This window comes from Talpa europaea, assembly GCF_964194135.1.
Source record: "Talpa europaea genome assembly, chromosome: 3".
Lineage (NCBI taxonomy): Eukaryota > Metazoa > Chordata > Mammalia > Eulipotyphla > Talpidae > Talpa > Talpa europaea.
The window spans coordinates 67,944,341-67,966,974 of NC_140069.1; positions in this window are offsets into that span (position 1 = coordinate 67,944,341).

Sequence of the window (22,634 nt, forward strand, 5' to 3'; positions counted from 1 at the left end):
CATTAAACACCTTCTACTAAACACTAAGAGAGATTCAAAGAAATGGAAGGGATAAATAATTTATCTTAATCTGTTATTTTTTATTAAATTTTGTTAAAGATTTTTATTTTATTTATACAAGAACTGTGGTACAAGCCAGAAGCATGGGAGGTTGAGAGAATTCACCAGAGACAAAGTGGAGAACAGAACAGGCAGGTGGACCAAAAACACTGCTGAGGGGAGCAGAGACAAGAAAGGTCTGCCACACCGTGTGGGTATCTCCCTGGCCAGCCGGGAATCCAGCCCATGCTGCAGAGGTTGCAGACAGCTTCACAGTGCAGCGCTCAATCCGCTGTGCCACTAGGGAGGCCCCATTGTTTGAGCCTTTATAGTAAAAAACTGAGTAGATCATTGGCATCTGGGGGCAGGTATCTCATTTCAGACTTTTTTTTTTTAATCTGTAATAACAGTTAGCAGAGCTCTCTGCACATTATAGACTGTCAGTAAATACTATCGGTTGACAAGTGAAAGTCCCACAAGATAAATCTAAACTCAGGACAGGCAGAGGAAGAGGAAATTGCTGTCTTGGGCTTAATAGATGGTGCCTGGGCAACACAGTTTATCTCAGGAATCAGCTGGGTGTTCTTCACCATTGCAGTCCAATGCAAAGCCCCCTTTTTTTGGGGGTTCCCACTAACTCTCCCTTTCAACCCTACTCCATTGTCTCCATGCCCTACCTGGGTTCACGTCAGTGGCATCCATCCTATTTTACCATCCAGGATTTCCCTTGTGCACCCCCTTTTTAGAGATCATATTACACTGTACCACATTAGCCATGAATTCTTGAAGACACACCTGCCTATTGCTGCCTACCAGGTGCCTGTGGGCATCAGATGGAAGCATGAGATAGGCCTAGGGATGTTCCTATGAGCTACTATTCTTTAGTTTATTCATGAAAACAGCTGAGAGAAGTATTGCACAGAATAGATAGCTCTTCTTCTGTTCATATATTAACATTTAGATACTACTTGCTATACTAAATCCCTTTTGTTAATACAGAAGGTTAAGCAAAAGAGTACATTGTGTAAAACAAAAAAAAAAGGATTGTTACAAATAAATGCAATTTTAGATTCTAATATTTAGATTGAAGTTAGCTGAACCTGTTGTGGTAATCATTCCACAATACCTACAGATCAAACTATCATGCTGTATACCTTAAATTTACACACTGATGTATGTCAATTATTTCTCAATAAAACTGGAAAGAAATTCATCTTTACATTTTTTTATAAATTCTGGCATATTGATGTATGCATTGATAACATTCATCTGCTTTAAGTACACAAAAATGTTAATTATTACATTAATGGACACAATTTTTCTATCTTTAGTAGGTATAAATAATGTAACAGAAAATTCTTTTAATTGCTTAATTTGCATTTTTCTGATAAAATAATAGTGGTTCAAAGTAGGAAATTTAAAAAATTAAAACAATTGTCAATATTGTAATGTAGATTCTTTCAGACTTTCTTAAGGCATTTATTTGTATACTTGTTTCTTTTTTCTTTTTTTAAAGATTTATTTATTTATTTGTTTATTTATTTATTTATTTATGCAAGCACTGGGTACAGTCAGAAGCACGGGAGGGTGAGAGAATTCACCAGAGCCAGAGCAGGGAGCAGAGCAGGCAGAAGGACCGAAGTACACTGACCCTCCTCCGGTGGCTGGGGAGCAGCTGGGGATTGAACCAGCGCTGCAGAGGCTGCGGGCAGCTTTGCAACCCAGCGCTCAACCGCTGCGCCACCGGGGAGGCCCTGTATTCTTGTTTCTTTTGTAGATTATCCCTTTTTTCAAATGAGATGCTTTTTTGTAAGCTGCCTTTTTATATGGCACTGTCTCATAAACATTTTCTAAGGTAATTGCATATTTATCTAAGGACTTCCTTATTATGGCTACATAATATTCCATGTGGACAGACTTCATTAAATCACTTCCCTGCTGTGAAATTTTATTTTATTTTATTTATTTATTTTTAAATATTGTCCTTTTTTTAAGATTTATTTATAAAAGAACTGGGGTAAAGTCAGAGGCATGAGAGGGTGAAAGAATTCTCCAGAGAGAGTGGAGAACAGAACAGGCAGATGACCGAAGCCACTGCTGAGGGGAGCAGCAAGCAAGGCAGAAGAGGCCTGCTGGGTCACGTGGGTTTCTCCCTGGCTGGCTGGGAATCCAACCCGTGCTGCAGAGTCTGCGGACAGCTTCACAGCGCAGCACTCAATCCACTGCAACACCGGGGGAGGCCCCCCTGCTGTGAAATTTTAAATTGTACCCATATTTTATTGTAAGTATTCTCCAAATAAACTATTATTGTAGATAACTCTTTTCACATGCAAACATAATTGCTTACTCACATGGATAAGTTTTTGTAAATGTTGAAATGTTCAGTTAGAGGCCTACATTATTTTGAGATTTCCAACACATGTTGTCATCTTTGGTTCAGGAGGGCCTGCTGTGTCTGATGCATGAGAACACCGATTCCCTCATTCTTTAACTTCTTTGCCAATGTTATGGCCCTTAACTGACCATGATCTTATCATTTAAGGAATTAATCTTGCACATCTGTACCTAAATTTTTTATTGTAGGTTGAGTAAAAATTAACTTCCATGTGAATAATCCATGTAAATTCATTACTTGACATTATTTAAAACTAAGATTATGTTTAATTCTAAGTAATTTTAGTGAAACTTAAGATGATGTGGGTACTTGATTATAAATAACCCGTGAGCTTTTTCATAAAGTTTCCTATTACAGTATATAACATACTCCTTCTACTGTTCCTCACCATAATCTGCCCAAATCATTTCCTTCTTTTACTACCTCTAACTTTATGGAGTTTCTTAATTTTACTAGTACTTTTGCAATTTATAACTGATGTGAACATTGAAAATTCACTCAATTTAGTAGCAGTCTTCAAGTACACTGAGTACCTTTGGGAAAGAGAACTCTTTCCTCTTAACTCTGAACTTCAGGTTTTGGACATTGCTTCCATGTTGTCTGGCTTGTCCTGGCTCCTTCTCCTCAGTGCAACCAGCTTTGCTCAGTCTAGTCTTCACCTGCCTTTGAGGCACCAGGATTAAGACTATGGGATGAGCAGTTATAATTTGGAAGATTGCATATATAACCTTCCTCTCACTAGCTCCCCAGAGCCCATCTGGGAGAGTGCATATTACTCTGAAAGCTGCATGGAGAGATTCTATTTAGGGATTAATAGTTGTTTTGTTTTGTTTTCCCTAACTGTAGGATTTAAAAACTTCCACTAAAAACTGGTAGTCCTACATTCTTAACCTGAAATATCTTTGGGTACAAGAATGCACTTGTAAGAAGCCAAGCCTGCAATTGCTTGCAACATAAAATCATCCAAAACATTCACTAAATTCCCACTTTGTGCAAAGCCATAAAGGTTAACATAAACTAAGTCAATTGCCCTGTTGTCACCTTGTTCTAGATGTGATAGGAAGATTCTTTGCCCTGCAACCATTCTGTCACCACTCATCATGTTTGGATTCATGTAAGTCCTCCTGCCCTCCCCTTGCCTCCAAAATTAGTTATATTACCTTTAATTAAAGGAGATTGTTACAGGAAATAAAATCAAATACACTTTTAAAGTAAAAAAGACAATCACATCTGGAAAAGTTCCCTGTGATCTGTCTCTTAGTCTCCATTTCTCTTGACTGAGTTTCATCTATGTTGATTCCTCAGCGTTATCCAAACTTTCCCGTAGCTATCCAGACCTGATGGTTAATTTTCACCTAGAGTGGCAAGAAAGGGTAGGACTGACATTTGACAGAGAGAGACTATGAAAGATACATAATGAAATAGAAAGTAACCCATACATAGATAAATTACATTTTAGCGAACTGTGAAGACTAGTTGCTAGTGTCTCAAAAAGAGGTAAAAGAAATGCATTTGTCTTTTCTGACTCAGTGATGCCTTCTGTTAGAATGAAACACTCTGTTTGGAGTGTTTTCCAGTCCCAGTTACAAGTGAAGGAGGAGCCAACTCAAATACACACAGTAAATCAAAGTTCCCTTCTCCTGTCATGGTTCTCAAGGAAACTTGCTCGGGTTTTACGGGAGAGCAAGAAAGGAAGGAAGCCTGACAGTGAAATATCCTGAGTGAAACAAAGCCTGCTTCCACATTGGAAATATCTCTATCAGAGTGTCATTACCCCATGCAGTTGTTAATTGCTCATGGCTCCATTGGTGGTAATTTGTGGTTTTCTGTGTACCTTGTGCCTCCTACCTATTCCATCAAGAAAATATTCCTCCCCCCAAGACACACATCCTCTTGTTTATTTTTACTGCCTCCTGCCTGGTTAGCTCCACAGTGGCCCTATTATGTGACCCCAGTCAGACTCACAGAGTTCCCTGGGTGAGAAACCTGTCAACTTACAAGGCATTTAAATAAATTGGATGAAACATAGATCATTCTTCCCTTAACCTGAGGTACACCTACCTGTCTCCCATCCCTGTCTTGAATATAGTGACATGAACTGAGAGGACACAAAAACTCAGAGCCAGGCAACAGTGTGTATGTAGATGGAAAGTGGCATGAAAAGAAACTGGAAATCATTCTCTGCAAGCAGCATAATAACTGGGTAGAAGAGATCGCCCCAAAATGTAGGAGGCGAGAACATTAACTAAAACCATTCAGGTCAAGTCTTCTTTAATGGATACTTGAGAAACTCAGTAGAGTTAGAAAGTTTAGTAAAAGACCCATAATCTTAGTCATACATCATGCAAAGTCTAAGAGCACTTTAGTTGAATGTATTATGCTGACTATTCCACATCAGTTAGCTCTTATTTCTCACAACTGTTGTAAGAGGTAAACATAAACATTTTTTATTTCCATTCTGTAGATTGAGGAAATTGAAGTTTAGGAAAAGATTAGTTGGAGCAACACCCTCAATGTCCAAAGCCATTAAAGAGCAAAGCCAAGATTCATACCTTAACTAGTTATAGCATTAAAGAGTTTGCCTGGAAATATCCACTCTTCCTGCCATCAAACCACTCAGACATGGAGCAATTGAGTGTTCTGGCTTCCTGAAGAATATTTAAGTTGCCCCCACCAGACTACCTGGTGGTGCTATGTAATATACAATATATAAATTGTATGTATATATATTAGATAATTCTCTAGGGGACCCCCTCATCTGAACACACCTTGAAATTTTCTTTCTTTCATTATTTGATACTTCTAGTTTGTATATAAAGGGATATACATGTTTGAAACCAAGAAATCTAGATATTTGGCTAGGACCTTGCCTTGACAAGAATGTAGATATGATGTATGAGAGACGTGGCTGGTGGCTAGAGTGTCCGACTCTGTCCCCAAGTTCAGCTCAATCAGAAGGGAGGTTTTAACTGACCATGGTAGAAGGGAGACACAGGGTATATGAGGATAATGGCAGAAATCCTTTGGGATGGAGGGGAAAGGACCAGTCTCCTCAAATGAGAAGGACAATGAATGTTTCTCTGTTCCATCTTGGGTGGTACCAGAGAAAGATTTCTGTCTGGAGAAGAGGATGCCAATGATAAGAGGCCATGTAAACAAGTGGCAAAAAGAAGAAATTGTGATATGACAATAGATGTCAGTAACTAGGCCAAGAATTAACAGCCAGTAAACCTAACTCCAACCCAGTTCTAACCTAGACTCTTTTATTTTTCACAAGATATCACATCATGTAAACTTTGAAGTCTGATATATGAAAGGGTTATATAGATAAAACTAGAGATAATCCCAACTGGAATGATATTTTTTAAAGATTTATTTATTTATACATACAAGAGCTGGGGTACAGGCAAGAGGTGTGGGGGGTGAGAGGATTCACCAGAGACAGAGCAGGGAACAGAACAGGCAGACTGACCAAAGTACACTGCTAAGGGGAGCAGGGGGCTAGTCAGGAGAGGTCTGCTGTGCCATGTGGGTTGCTCCCTGGCCAGCCGGGGATCAAACTTGTGTTGCAGAGTCTGCACACAGCTTCATAGTTTGCGTCTTAACCCCTCGCACCATCAGGGAGGCCCCTAACTGGAATGATATTGAGAGAGAAAGAAATGTTGATAATTATCAGGAGAATGTAAGTTAAGATTTTCCAAGGTAAAATAGAATATATGGTAACCCTATTATAGGTATAAATTACACCAACTATTGTATTTCATATCTCACAGGGTTTTTGTAAGAGCTAAAAGAGATAATGTCTATGATACCATTTGTGAAGTATGACATAAATGTATAGATTACTGTATGTGTGTGTTTCTCTATATATGCATATATATAAACATATTACACTCCCCCACACACAAATATATATACATAAACAGTGAACTAGGTGACATCTCAGGGTATGCTTGTATTCTCACTAAGAGTTCATATTAATGACTAGAGAAGATGAAAACAATCTAGAAATGAACAAAAACCTAGACCTGACTTCTGTTTATTTTTTTTTAAATATCTATTTATTTATACAAACACTGGGCACAGTCAGAAGCACAGGAGGGTGAGAGAATTCACCAGAGCCAGAGCGGAGAGCAGAACAGGCAGAGTGACGAAGTACACTGCTGAGGGGAGCAGCGGTTGGCAGGAGAGGTCTGCGCACCATGTGGGACCCTCGCCAGGTGGCAGGGGATAGAACCGGTGCTGCAGAGGCTGTGGGCAGCTTTGCAACCCAGCACTCAACCACTGTGCCACCAGGGAGGCCCATTTCTGGTTCTTCATTGCAAAGTTCCTTAAGTTACTTAGGTAGTCAAAGGAAATTAAAGGCTATCTCTGAATTATCTTTCATAATATTATATATTTAGACAAATAAATTTCAAGAAACCCAATAAAACTCCAGTTTAAACCACTAGAAATTTCCTTGACTATATCACACACTCAGAATTAATATTAGTGAAATAACTCCTCCTACTAACACACATACACATCTCTCTCATCACAAACTCAGTTATACTTCTTCCATTTAATAGACTCATCAGAGTTCCTTGAATTTATCTTGCAACCTTTGAGATATCATTAATTTTATTTTTTAAAGATTTATTTATGTATGCATACAAGAACTAGGGTACAGGCCAGAGATGTATGCGGGGAAGAGGATTCACCAGGGACAGACTGAGGAGCAGAATAGGCAGATCTACTGAGATACACTGTTGAGGGGAACAGGGGACAAGACAGGAGGAGTCTGCTGTGCCATGTGGGTCACCTCCCAGGCTGGGGATTGAAGTCATGCTGCAGTAGCTGCGGATTGCTTCATAATGCTGACGCTTGCTGATGCTTAACCCCTTGTGCCACCATTAATTTTAAAGCAATCAGTACAATACTACTCATGTCTATAGTACTGATTAACCCACACTAAAGAATTGATTTTGCTGTCTCTAACATGCTAAATATTAAAAAGAAATTAATAGGCTTCATGGTTTGTAAGAAAGCATAGAAGTCTAAAATCTCATTAAATAAATATGAACTTGTATTCACTTTATGTGAGCTCCCAGTAGCCAAATTGTCTGCTTGCTATTTTCTTAAATTGGATAGGGTAAATTTTACTAGGTGCAAAATAGGCTGCTTGCCACTTTGAATTTCTAAATATTACTCTGTACAACATTTTCATTCATGTAAATGCAAAAAAGAACAAAGCAACCTAGAAATTATAGTTGGTCATTGATTAAGAAGTAAGGGCATTGCCCTTATTTCTAAGGACCCTGAAAACCATCCTGCTTGAACTTATGCATGATACATACTTGCCAGCATGTGCTGACAAAAAGGATTTGCCCAAAGGCCATTGTCTCTACCTACAAGGAGCAAACAATCTAAGAAATTAGACTTGTTGTAGTCTAGGGGAGCAGGAGGAAGAGGAGGACGAGTGAGAGGAGCAGGAGGAGGAGAGGGAAAAAGAAAACGATTAAGTAGGGAAAAGTGTTTTTTATGGCACAATTTTTCAAAAAGAAAACAAAGGGATAAGAAGTAAAATCAAGAGTTGGCACTTAACTATTTCAGAGCTACATTATAATAGAAAGTCAAACGGTGGATCTAAGAGTGACAGGCTCACTTCGCAGTGTCTGCTAGCAGTGAGCGGGGTTAGCAGATATCAGAGGGCAGAGCAGGATGTGGGACAAGCCAGGGCCTGCACCCCAGCACCAGGGATGTGACTGAGGCGAGGAGCCCGCCTGCGGCAGGTGCAGCACAGCCAGGACCTGGCAGCCTCAGGAAAAGAGAACCTGCAGGTGTAGTTGGGACTTGTCCTGAGTCTCCAAAGCCATGTGTTTTTCTGAGTAGTTGTGCTAACTTCATTGTCTGCCACAAGATTATGGTTTGCAGTCAGGGAAAAAAGGAAGGAGGGAGTGGTTTGGTGGAGTCTTCAGTTCTGGAGGCTTTGATGACACACACAGGCAGCTCCAGTCCAAGGAGACAGAATGTGTGAGGGGAATGAGAATCATGATATTGGACTGGTCTCCAGCCCTGTGCAGAGTTTGTCCCCCACTCCCAGGAGGGTGCTCCTGTGTCCAGAGGCTGTGATGACCACAGGAAATCTGTGGGCTTTGGAGTTACACCTACATCTTCCTCCCACTCACCTCTGCCCTCCTGACCTTCCCATGGGGCATGGTATCCCTTCCACTTTCATCCATCTTGGAGTACAGCAGCCCAGCCTAATCTGCCCACTGCCCAGGTCTCCCAACTCAGGACTTGAAAGCACTAGAACTTCTAAATGCCACTTGAATTATCTTGACACATCCCAGGAACCAATAGGGTTATGCACACACTGTCAGCACTCAGAGGTGCTCTGCTTAAACCCTGAACTCACAGCTATATCCCCCAGGTCCTACACACATGCTTCCAAGTCTGGTTGCTGAGCAAAAAGTCCTAAAAGTCACTGCCCCTCATGATCTGTGATCAGAGGAAAGTTTTGCTAATGTGCAACTGTCATATTCAGCTGGAAATAGGAGAAAAAAATATAAAGCCATATGCCTTTTGTAAGCTCCCAGGATTTGGCCAAGGGGAACTGTCATTCTTTGTGTCTTTGACCAAAGGAACAAAGGGGAAGGGACAGAAAGGTGAAGACTTGCTCTATGACTGAATATTGAAACAGAAGCTAAATCTAGTGAGCTCTAAAAGGATGTGTTGGGGGAAGGAGGCCTAAAACAAAAAGTAGAGAATATGATGAGGCACAATCTGGTTCTTTCAACACTGTACCTCTATGAACATGCAAGTCACATAATTCCTCAGAGCACCCAATCTGGAGAGAGACACCAGGGGAAAGGAAGAAGATTGCGTAGGTCAGCTTGAGTCAGGTTGGTGGGTGGGCTGCCAGAGGGGCTGGTTGAGGTACTGGTACGGGACTGGTGGAGGAATTGTGGAAAGGCAGGCAGAGGAGACCACCAAGACAACCCAAATGCCCAAAAATAGATGACTGGATCAAGAAGATGTGGTACATATACACCATGGAATATTACTCAGCAATCAAAAAAGGTAAGCTCATGCATTTGCAGCAACATGGATGGAGCTGGAAGGAATCATGCTCAGCGAAATAAGCCAGAAAGAAAAAGAAAAATACTGGATGGTCTCACTCATAGCAGGAATCTAGAAAACTTAAATAAGGGACCAGGAAAAAGAATAACTATAAGAAAGAAAATATCAAAATCAACAACTATGAACCAGAGACACTCTATGGGGGGTGGGGGGTGGGGAAAGGAGGGCTTGGGGTCAAAATAAGTGGGTTGCAATTGTATGGGGAATATAAAAATAAAATTTAAATAAAATTAAAAAAAATAAAAGATAAGAGACTTATCATGAGCTCTGAGATTTTCTGGGAAGCCACATGCTGGGGGGAGTCTCTGTCCGTTGTTTTTTTTTTTTTTTTTTCTTTTTCCTCGCCATCCAGAGCTATGTCACACAGCAGATAGCATCTGGGTGGGGTGAAAAAGATGCACCTATATGAATAGGGCAGGGGATTATTATGGGTTGAATTCTTCCTTTCTCAAGTGACTGGATTCTGGCCACCATGCACCTCCCCCTTCCATTCTTGGCCTGCCTCCGTCCACCTGAGGCACGCAGGCAGCTGCTCCAACCACATGCCCTGTCAAGACCTGTTGCTTCTTGGGGAAGAATGCAAGAATATCAAATCCCTTCACATGCTGAAAGGGGAAAGCCCGGTTCTGTGTGTGTGTGTATGTGCGTGTGTTTGTGCATGCATGTGTGTGTGTGTGTGTTGTCATAGTACAAAAGAAGAATACAGCACAACTTAAGACTGCATCAGGGCCCCGTTAGGGGCAGGAAGCAGGGTAGGGGAGAGAAAATGAGAGAGAAGGGACTGTATTGACTATTTGAATCTTGACAGGAGGAAGTCAAGCAGGAAGATGGGGAACTGCTTGACAGCAGGAAGATGGGGAACTGCTTGTCTCCCAGCTACCCATGGGTAGGTGTAGCATTGCCCCCCAGCCTACCAAGGCTGCTGCAGCTTTTCTGAGCTGGAGGTGTCCTGATACTTGTGCTCTGCTTAAACCCTGCACTCACAGCTATATCCCCCAGGGTCCTACACACATGCTTCCAAGTCTGGTTGCTGAGCAAAAAGTCCTAAGCAATGTACAGGAAATGGGGTACACACCTGGATGCACAGGATCTCCAGAAGATTTTTCAAACACTCAGGACTATAGCATGGCCAGAAGCAGAGTGGATTCTGCATCCAGAAAGGACAGGGAGCCCATTCTTGATGTTCACCCATGTGAATTATCCATGCTGCACCTCATTTTACTCAATGACAATATAGAGGTCAACATTGTATCTGTCACAGAAGTTTGTAAAGACTTACATAAGTAAGAAAGCATTTAAAGTGATGCCCAGCACATAACACATGTTCAATAGGTGTGAACAATTATTACACACAGACCATTTATCATATAAAGATTTGTGTGCTTTGGCTGTACTTCAGGCATCTGAGACCTGTCTTCTTATTTAGTGGCATGTTCTTGAGAATAGCTGTGATAAGAGGTGCTCTCTCAGTTGGCCTTTATGGGCTCCACACAGCATTCAGTTCAGCACCACTGACTGGAGTTCCTCCAAGGAATAGCGTCCTGAGTGGGCATGTCTGGAAGAAGCCAAGGCAGGTGCAGTTCAGCTGCTATGAAGAGGTGACTAAGGGAGTCCTCATTACATCAGGCTAAAATAACTTCCCTGCACAATTTCTCAGCTCAAAATACCATCTATTTTTATAGGATGTTGACACTTTTTCAAAATGGAATTTCTATTGGTTGAGCACCCAGGGAATTTCTCCTTATGAAAAAAAAGCATCTAGAAGTACACAGATTACTTTAAAGGAATCCTTTCTATCTGTTCTTAATTTGAGCTATGGTTGTGTGTGTGTGTGTGTGTGTGTGCATGCACGTGTAGGCACATGTGTGGATACATATCTGAACTCACACTTACACCAGGTGAAAACTTCCCCACTCCTTATACAGGCCCAACTTTTTTTGTGCTTACCTACTTGTCTAGACTATGGAACCTCCAGATGTCTGCACCTGGTCTACTCCTGCCAGAAAGCCACCACCTCCCCCTTTGTTGACCGTTTCTAATCATTTCACAAAACATTATGAAAAATAACCCCATATGGGGTTCAGATAACAGAGGTGAACTCGATGCAGTCTTGGGATCACTGGCAACAGATTAAGCTGCCCCTGTAAATGTCTCTCTTTAGAGAATACCATCACCTTAAAATAAAAACAGTTAAGGAAAGTGCTGAGATGGGATGGTAATAGTCCTCACTGTCTGAGGCCCCATGCACACATATATAACTGTTCTTTCATGGGTGACACCACGAAAATGACTGTGAGGGAGATAGGGTGAGTACAGAAGAGGAGAGAAAACAGCAAAAGAATTAAGTAATGAGAGAGGAGGAAGAACCAACCAAATGAGATCTGCTGTTATCTTGAGATTGCCAGTTATGTGGTACAGCAAAACAAAGTTTTTTTTTTTTTTTCCTTCTCTTTGAGAAAATACCACTGTGTTGACATGAAGGGGAAAATAGCTAAGCCTGGGCTCTAGGAATAATAAACAAAGTCACCTTCAGTCTCTGTAAGGCACAGGAAGGCTGTCTTGCTCACAGCAGGGTTCCAAGGCATCCCTTTTTTGTGGTACAGGCAATGTTTGATAATCCAAGGGTGGGGTAGGATGATAAAGAGCTCTCAGGAATGGACTACCTGCTTTTGAGGGCCCCTTTTCTCTGTGGTTATGATGTGAATGATGTAATAATTGGTAGAGGTAAGCAAGAATGACAGATGGCACCGAGGGAGCACAGAGACCCAGGATTGAGTTACACTCTGTCAGACCAAAGCACATTTGTGTCCCAGTGGAAGGCAACATGTGTGCAGAGAAAAAAGGAAAGGTCCTTTTTCTCTGCAAAGTCAATCTGACAATGATGATGAGGGACACTGTTGCGACTACTTGAAGAGTAGCAGCCGCTCATGGGGGTGGTTAGAATGCAGAGTCTGGGTGAATCAGAAGTTGCATCTCACTAGATCCCGTGTGACATATAGATATGTGTGAGAAGCTTGGCTCTAAATGTTACGGACACCAATCAAGGATGCCCCACAGCATTTAGGATGTCGCAAAATAATTTTGCACACTTATTTGACCTGAAGAAACAAACTAGTTTGATTTAATTGCATTGAATCCTAAAAGAACAACTATCAAAGGAAAAAAAAAAAAGCAGAGGTATTTGTTTTAATCCAAATGTTACCCATGCCCAAAGATTAAAAAGAAAGGAAGTTATTTGTATTACTACCAATAATAATTTGGTAAGACACAGTAAGAAAGAACATCTTAAAAGATTATGGATTCTTCAGTAAGATACACCCTTTCCCTTCCTGACCTCTGTGAAGATGGCCGAAGTCGCAGCCATCCTGGACATTTGAGGAAAATACCAGCTTGTGGGCCGGAAGGAATAGAACTGATTTGACTTTGAGGGCCTATCAGTAAATCTAATACTTAAAAGAGATTTTTCCCAAAATGTTTATCAAATGAATGCTGCCTCCCTTTTTGTCTTTAATTCATAGAGATGGGCACAGATATGGAAACTTCGGAAGCACACTGGGGTGCTAAGAAAGTACCATGAATCCCCTCCTGCATGTCATTATATCTTTATGAAATTGCCACATTCTTTGAGCGCTAAATAACACAGCCCTATCCTAGGTAATTTGTGGCTTGCTGTGTATTCCTGCCACAATCTAATCTCTCAAGAAAATATTCCTCCCTCTAAGACACATATCCCTTGTTTTGTTTTCACCTCCTCCTGCCTGTTCAGCGTCTACTGCCCCTATTGCATGCCCCAGCCACACACACACATTGTTCCCTATGTGAGGGATTGTCAGGCAAAAAGATATTGGATTAAAGGGGCAAAATACGGATTCTTCTTGCCCCTTCGCCTGCAGCCCACTTTCACAAGAGCCTTTCTCTGTGCCACCAACATATAATGAAAGTCCACAACTGCCAACCAGCTGTACAGTGCCAGTGTCTTCCCAGTCACCCCTGGACAAAATGGAATGTGAGGAAATACAAATTCCAATAAAGCAAGACATTTTTTAAAGATTTATTTATTTATGCATACAAGAACTGGGGTGCAGGCCAGAGGTGTGGGGTGGTGAGAGGATTCACCAGAGAGAGTATGGAGCAGAACAGGCAGATCTACTGAAATACACTGCCGAGGGGAACAGCGGGCGAGACAGGAGAGGTCTGCTGTGCCATGTGGGTAGCCCCATGGCTGGCTGGGGATAGAACAAGTGCTGCAGAGGCTAACTGTAGCTTGATAGCACTGTCTTTAACCCCTGCACCTCCAGGGAAGCCCTTAAGCAAAACTTTAAACAGCCAAAATTAGAGAATATATTGAGAATTTCTATCATTTTTTTGGCCAGAAAAAAATTAGTGACATGTGCTTAATCATTAATAGCAAAATCTTTTTATTGCTCCAAAATTGAATTAGAATCCACAGACTAGATCTACTTAGAATCCAACTACTAGATCTCAACGAAGTGGGGTCCCCTGTACATTAGCCAACATGTAAGCTGCTCCTCTCACTAATGCACAGTTATCATCAGCCTTTTTTCTGTTACTTATTTCTCTGTAATCTGGTTTTTCTGAAAAAAAATTCATCCCTGCAGATATCTCTTAGATATTGAATAAGATATTGTCGTTTTCAAGGTCCAGTAGCAAATAACACTTGGTTTTACTAAAATCTCTTGAGCTGAATGTGATAGAAAGAACAACTAGCCACCCCCTCCAAACAGCCTTCTCATCCTAACAAATTCCTATTTCCTTGAGTGACTGGTTTTATCTATCTTCCAATATTACCCACTGGTAAATGCACCATTTGAATCCATATATATTAGATCAGTTTGATTCTTGAAAAACTCTAATAAGGAATTGACAAGACATACTGAATAAACATGAGTGAGGTCTCACCATCATCTGTGGTGGGGCAGAAGAGACATGAGGGTTGTGTTCTATGTCATGGACACGTTATAGTAGAAATCAATGGTGGATCTGAGCATGACAGGCATTCTTTGCAGTCTCTGCTAGCAGTGAGTGGAGTTAGCAGATATCAGAGGGCAGAGCAGGATGTGGGACAGGCCAGGGCCTGCACCCCAACAACAGGTATGTGACTGAGGCGAGGAGCCCGCCCGCGGCAGGTGCAGCACAGCCAGGACCTGGCAGCCTCAGGAAAAGAGAACCTGCAGGTGTAGTTGGGACTTGTCCTGAGTCTCCAAAGCTATTTTATGAATAGCTGTGCTATCTTCATTGTCTGCTACAAGATTATGGTTTGCAGTGGGAGGGAGTGAGGGGAGAGGGGAGGAGGGAGGAAGGGTGGAGTTTGGTGGAGTCCTCAATTCTGGAGGCTTTGATGACACATGCAGGCTGCTCCAGAAGGAGGTGCACTTGATGGAAGTTCTCTGTGCAAGTGGAGCAGTGGTGGAGGTCTGGCCCTGATAGTCCTGCCAGACTCTGGTTACCTGAGAGGCCCAGGAAATCTGTGGGCTCTGGATTCACCCCACATCTTCCTCCCATGCAGCACTGCCTTCTTGACCTCCCACTGGGCATGGTCTTCCTTCTACCTTTCCATCCTTGAACACAGTGACCACCCTGATCTAAGTTTTCCAATTCAATGCTTGGATACCTCAGAATTTCCACATGAATGCTTTTGAAACATCCCAGGAACCAATAGGGTCACAGTGGTTCTTTGTTAAAGGGCCTCTTGGCCACTCTAGAAGGGATCTCCTATATCCTGATGGCTTCCTCACAGAAAACTTAACCTCAGACTCCTGCTTCTAACACTAATTTAAATCTAGACTTCTTATTTCTCTAAAAGGTTTTGATCCTAAACAGGGTTTAATATTCCCATCACTTATTTTGTGAGAAAATGGGAAGCATTACACTCAGCTACCAAAACTCTAGAAGATAAATGCAAAATTAGACATCTTTTTTGTGGTTGATCTATTATAGCTATCTGATGCTGTTAAGGGGAGTACAGGGCTTATGGTAGATGTCCACAGAGAAGAGACAGTGTGGCCTCTCATACCATGTCACTGATTAAGGTCTCACACCTGATAATACTCTGTCTATTTTTTTTAATTTTCTATTTGTTTTCTATAGGTCTCTTTCTTCCACAAGAATGTAAATTCTTTTTTTTAAAGTTTTATTTATTTATTTATACAAGAACAGGGGCACAGTCCAGATGCAAGGGAGGGTGAGAGGGCCCACCAGAGACAGATTAGGGAACAGAACAGGCAGACTGATGAAATACTCTGCTGAGGGGAGCCGCAGGCGAGACAGGAGAGGTCTGCCGCGCCATGTGGTACCATTGCTGTCCGGCCGGGATCGAACTTGTGCTGCAGAGGCTGCAGACAGCTTCACTGCGTTGTGCCCAACTGCCTGTGCCACCAGGGGAGGCCCTAGAATGTAAATTCTTGAACACACAGAACTAGCATGCAGAAAACACTTGGGGAATGAGTGAATGACTAAACACCAACACAGTCATTATCAGAAAACACCTGATATTAGATCTCAACACAGTGTGTGTGCTCAGGGTAACAATTTTGAAAAGGCTGACAAATGTGATACCGTTGTGTAGTCAACAATAGAAAGTGAGGGGCTGAATCAGCATTCCAAGTTCTAATGCAGCCCTAATGGCCTATGACTTATTGTATGAAATCAGGTGCAGGAGTCAATATTGTTATTATTCTATCTGCTATCACCTGGGCCTCAGTAGTGTCCTGTTCACTCTGAATCAAGAAAGTTTTGAAATGGTCTCCAAGAGATTAAAATATTGTTGATTAGGGGTACTCCCTCACCTGGAAAAGTGCCCCAGATAAGTATTACTTTGTTCAGAGAAGAGAAAGAACTTATTAAGTGTATTTAATTCTATACTGCCAGTTTATTACATGGAGTACATCTTCAAAAAAGTATGATAAAGAAAACAGACTACAATTGAAATAGGTAGCTTCATTTGATTTAAGTAATGATTCTTTCAATTAGGCTAGAATAAGCTATGACAATTTGTTAAGAAACAAACATTGTGAAACTCAAATAGGAGGATTATTCTGTTGATTCTTAGGTCCTTGGTAGTGATAATGCTAAGGGTTTAAAAACTCCTGGGTTTTTAGCATATGGCTATCCACAAAATCTTAATTTTTAAGATAAATGAGTGTGTAAGGTCAACAGGGTAAATGCTATATAATAATTAGGGAGAAAAATCTCCCTTCTTTACCAGGTGTCAATTATATTCTTAGAAATGGATAGTCTATGCACACAGGAGGAGGTATTATGCCAACTCGGTGTTCCTGTAGTGTCACCCCCATTATAAACACATGCTAGAACTTTTGTAAGTGGCAACAGACTTCTGGACATCCTTCAGTCAGTTTTGCCTTGATACCCACATGCACCGCCTGCCACACCACCATGCCTCTTTCAGAAACTGCCTTCTTTCTGCTACTCTGGCCTGACAAACTATCCCTTCACAGCAAATTTTACTTCTACTCTTAATCCTTCCTGGCCTCTGCCGATTTGTCCAACACCACCCAAGACCACTGTCCAGACCTCTCTTACAGCACCATATAGCATTGCATTCATTTATTAATTTCAATTTCACCAAGGCCAACAACTTTAAATCGTTTTATGCCCTTGCCTGGCATGTAATAATTCCTTATTAAAGTGACAGATATAAAATAAGAATATGCTTTGACTAAGCCATGGACTGTAGAGGACTCTAAAATTTCTCCTGTAGGTCCCAGGAAACAGGCATTCTAACATTTTAATTGACAAATATCTGTTTAGATTATCTTTCTTACACTAGCATCACAGCACCTGATCCTCTCAGTAAATATGCCACATGATTGACCTGGCTATCACTGGAACACATTCTCGTCCGAAATCCTCAGCCTGTTAACACAATCCCCTAAGTTCCTGCCTAGCAAACTCTAAACTCATTTTACTTTATTTTCTAGATAATAAAAATACTTCCAATACCATAATCCCTTCATTTCTCTCAAATTAACCACTTAAACTGACCTTTCTTCCCTCTCTCTGCCTAGAATTCCTAGACCCTTTCTTCATCTAGGTAACCCCTACTCATGTTCCAGGGTACAGAGTCTTGGATTTTCCTGCAACTAAGAGTCAGTGTGAAGGGTCATCACATGTCCTGTGAGATGCACAAACTTAGCACAAGAGGCCTGCCACATAGGATAACAATAAGTGGTTGAGTATCTTAGGGCAAATTCCAAAATATGATTCACATTAGCACGCTCAATAAATTGTCTTATGAGTTCATCCATCTTTCCTCTGTTGACTAAGCGTCTATCCATCCTTGAAGGTGTACATCAAATTCTTCCTCCACAACACACACACACACATCCCTAACACTAGATTCATCACTAAAATAAAAAATTTCAAATGAGAGAGGTATACGGAAATTCATTCCCCCCTCCTTAAATCCCTTATGCCAACTTCTCTTTAACACCAATTTGGCAAAGTTTTGTAGACTGATGTGATTTGGGAAATTTGATTCACAACTGACATATATATGTCAATGCTGAAATATGAATATATTCCATGTTACAGGTGTTCCTCAAATGTTGATGAGTTCATTAAAGAAAAGTAAACACAGATCACTGATCTAAGGGAAACATCTTCCAGGAAACTGATAGCTGGATTTTCTAGTAAACACCACTGTCACTCTTTATCATTATCCTGGACACCATGAAGACAAAGATTATTTCCCAAAAAATATTCACTGATGCAATATATTCTGTGTTGAACGGTTGTCAAGCCTAAACAGTTAAATGGAAACCATGTCTTAATGCAGTAACTACAGGATTTTTATTATTTGTGTGGCATTTTTATACTTTACAAATCACTTTTATATCCATGACTCCATTTGAACTTTACAACCATCCTGGAAGTTGATGGGGTGATGTGATGATTAATGAATCAATAAACTAAGGCACAAAGATGACAGGAGACTTTAGCTGCAAAATCACAAGTCTGCAAAGAGAAACAATGGACAAGATTGCAGTGATACTTTACAGAGAGATGCAGCAGCTTAAAAGGATAAACAAAATTGACAAGCAACCAGATAGAAGAGTGGATGCTAGAATAGAAGTCTCAGTAAATATTATGAAACACAGAAGAATATACAAAGACCAACTCTTCTAACTTGCATTCTCCAATCACAAGAAACTTCATTCAGAGGAAGCCTGATTCCATGGGGCCTGAGCAAGCACGCAGGCCTGCAGAACTTCCCAAGTGCTTCAGGTTTTAGAGGGATGAAAGGGACTTTGAATATGTGTGCTACAATAATTATGTTTGTTTTAATGGAGCCATGTGGCTTCTGTTGTACTATAGTGCAAAGACCTAATTATTCAAACATAGCCATTAGTTCCCACACAGCAAAGATGACAGCAAATGTTATAAAGATAACATCTCTTGGCCATTTGCCCACTAGGCCTGGCCACAAGGACACTTCAAAAGCAGCAGCACCTCTTGCCAGAAGCATCCCACCACATGTCCTCAGACATCAGAGCCCAGAGTTGACTCAAGACATCTGGAGGGAAAAAGGGTCAATATGGAGGTAGCAGCCCCTCCTCCTCAGTTCTCAGGTGGAGGAGGAGCAACTGGGCCTGGTTGGGACTGAGTGGAGTCCCCTGTCCTGCTGGCTATTTGCCAAGAGAAGAGCAGCTCCCATATCAGGAACTTATTTCAAACTTATAAGGTTGAAAGGAAATCATTCATTTTACTGGAGAACAAGTTATACCCACATACCTATGCAACTTCTTGCTACTACCACCGTAAAACACACACACACACACACACACACACACAGATATAGTGTATAACAAGTTGAATTTGTGTAGTATACTATTGCTCAAACTTGAGTACTCAGAAGCAGGCACCAGCCTGCCTGCATTTTTCCTACCCCAGCCCTATGAGTAACAGTTAGGAAAACACAAAGGGCTTTAAAAAGTTCAAAGAATACATTTTTTTAAAAAGCAACTGCATCATTATCATGACCAAACTGCTGAATATTTAGTTAGACTTCTGTAAACTAAAGGAATTTTTTAAGTCAGGGGATGAACAGGAGTTATTATTGCTCTGCATTTAACCATAATAAGGAGATTTACTGGAAGTGGAGTCCATCGAAGTTTGAGTTTCTTTGTTTCCTATGCATGCATGCACTCACATGCACAAACACATGACACACACACACAGACACACACACACACACACACCTGTCTGTCTAATAAGTGACCTGCCTGGAAACAAACGCCTAGAATTACTACTCTTTTTAAAAATATATATATATATATATATTTATTTATTTATACAAGAACCAGGGTACAGGCCAGATGTGCAGGAGGGTGAGAGGATTCACCAGAGACAGAGTGGGGGAACAGAACAGGCAGACTGCTGAAATACACTGCTGAGGGGAGCAGCGGGCGAGACAGTAGATGTCTGCTTCACCATGTGGGTTTCTCGCCGGCCAGCTGGAATCGAACCCATGCTGCAAAGGCTGCAGACAACTTCACATTACGGCGCTCAACCGACTACGCCACCAGGGAGACCCCTAGAATTACTATTCTTGACAAGGATTTCTGCCACCTTTTTCTGGAATCATATTTTCCCACCTTCTTATTTCCACAAAATCGTAGTAAGAATTTTACCCATAAAAATTGAAACATGGGGCTTCCCTGGTGGCTTAGGGGTTAAGTCTCAGCAGTATCATGCTATCACGGCTTTGGACTGAATTCAATACCTGGTCAAGGAGCTAACCCACATACGGTGCAGCAAACATCTCTTGTCTCGCCCACTGCTCCCCTCAGCAGTGTATTTCAGTAGATCTGTCTATTTTGCCCCCACTCTGTCTCTGGTGGATCCTCTCACCCCTTGCACCTCTGGTCTGCACTCCTGTTCTTCTATGCATAAGTAAATTAAAAAAAAATTTAAAAATTGCAACATGAGGAGTACTCAGCTTAAAAAAAAAAAAAAAACAGAAAAAATCTGTCACAATTATGAGGGAAATCCTACTTCTTTCTGGCTATTACAGACTGTTCAAAGAAAACCAAGGTCTGCCATTACATCATGCCTTCAAGGGAGTGAAAGGAAGAGGTGAAAATATCTAAGGTCCTACAGGATGACCTCCATACCAGCATGCTGCCACAAATCCAGTCTGGCAAGGGTTTACCCAGTTTCAATGAATTGCACTTTTCTTTCCATATGAAAAGGGGAAAGAAAGTCTTGGTGGGAGTGAAGTCAACACACTTGCTTAGGGAAAGGGACAGGGACTTCAGAAAGACCTCCAGAACTCAAAAGGGCTCTGGAAGTATGTCAGTTTAAAAAAAAAATCACATACAGTTAAGAAAATTAAAATAATAGAAAAAAATATTAAATATCAGAAGTAGGAATGAGCACATTGGTAGGGTTAGCCTTGAACCAGCTGTGGCAGAGAAAGGTGAGTCATTGAGAAGCTGAAAGTCCTAATGCCCCCTACAAAGTCAGTCAATGCTTGGTTTCCCTGATGAATTTCTTCTGAACAAATACTGAATTTGACATTTGTCTCTTCACTTTCCACACATAAAATACTAAAGCACAAACAAGGCAATTGTAGTGTCAAAGATCACAATATAAAAGAGACTGGACTATATATAGGATTTTTAAGTGATGAAGAGAAACTGCACCACCAGACACAGCCCACCCAGGCCTAGGACATGGGCTTGACTTCTGCTGTTCTTGAAAGCTGGTGCAGTCAAGTTCTAGAAAGCAACATGGCTCAGAAGATTCCACAAATGCTTATAGGACCAACTGCCAACAAAGTCCTCTGTGTAGGACACAGGACTCCCTTGATGGAAAATAACACATTTTTAGTGTCAGTCCTCACAGGTAGGTTGAAGGTGTCTTCCTCATGGAGCCCTGTGTCAGGTCTGAGGTTTTGGGAATAGTAGGGGTGGTGACGCTGAAGAGAAGCAGTGACGGAAGGGGTGATGGCCTTAAGGTCAATTCTGGAGAATATCCTGCTCAAGTGTTCTTAGTTTGCCTTATGTGTGGAACACTTCTGTGAAGTCTATATATTTACCTCCTGGAACAATGTTAGTAAAACACAAAATAAAATTAATGTAATTAAAGGAAAGCAATTATATTGAAATAGGTTGTATAAGTAAAACCTTTGAAGTTTAAGTGATACAATGTTGGCATAAAATTGTATGCAAAAAAAAATAGGTAATACGAGATCCTCTATTGGAGGTCATTTGTCTGCCACTTCTGATAAATGACATTTGGTTGCCACAGGTATGCGGTCAATGCATCTGACTGAAATCCCTCACGGCTTACGTGCATTTACCACACTAGAATCTATTATTCTGACACACCAAAGGGCAGGCTAGGACACAAAAATGTGATTTCCAAATATGAACTATTCGTGTAGAATCTTATTTTTGCAATGTTAATATATATTTTATGTTACTTTTCTGGTGAGATATTCAAGTCATAGTAAACACAAGGATATTCTTTCAGGGACAGATAAATGTAAAGTGTGTAATTTAGTTTTACCTCTGTTTGCCCATTTCGGGTGGTATTATAATGACAAATGCTAGCTGTTCCTTAGTTGTTTTGCAGTGGGACCTGAGAGCCATCATATGCATCTTGGGCCCAACAGTCACCAGGCACATGCACCTGCTTCCCGTGGATCCCAGGTCCCAGACAGGCATCTGAACCTTTGCAGGCACCAATGTTATCCTCAGAGCCAAGTGCATATGCTTGTCTGGGCTTGTTTCGAGTTGCTCCAGTTATCACAGACCAGACACACAACTCTGTGAAGAAGCCAGGAGACAGCTACCACCCACACCCAGCCCCAAGACCACCATCAGGACCCTGCATGCCAAGGCCCACCCACCACCTCCACCCTTGCCCTGACTCACAGGATCCAGTCCCAGAGCCAGACCTGAGGTGCAGCCTGAACATCCCCTGCTGATCCTGCACACTTAGCTGGATATTTACTCACACACTCACGCATGTAAGTTTAGGGAGATACTTTGTATCTTGCATTTTATTTTTCTGTAAAATGCAATCATGTCTT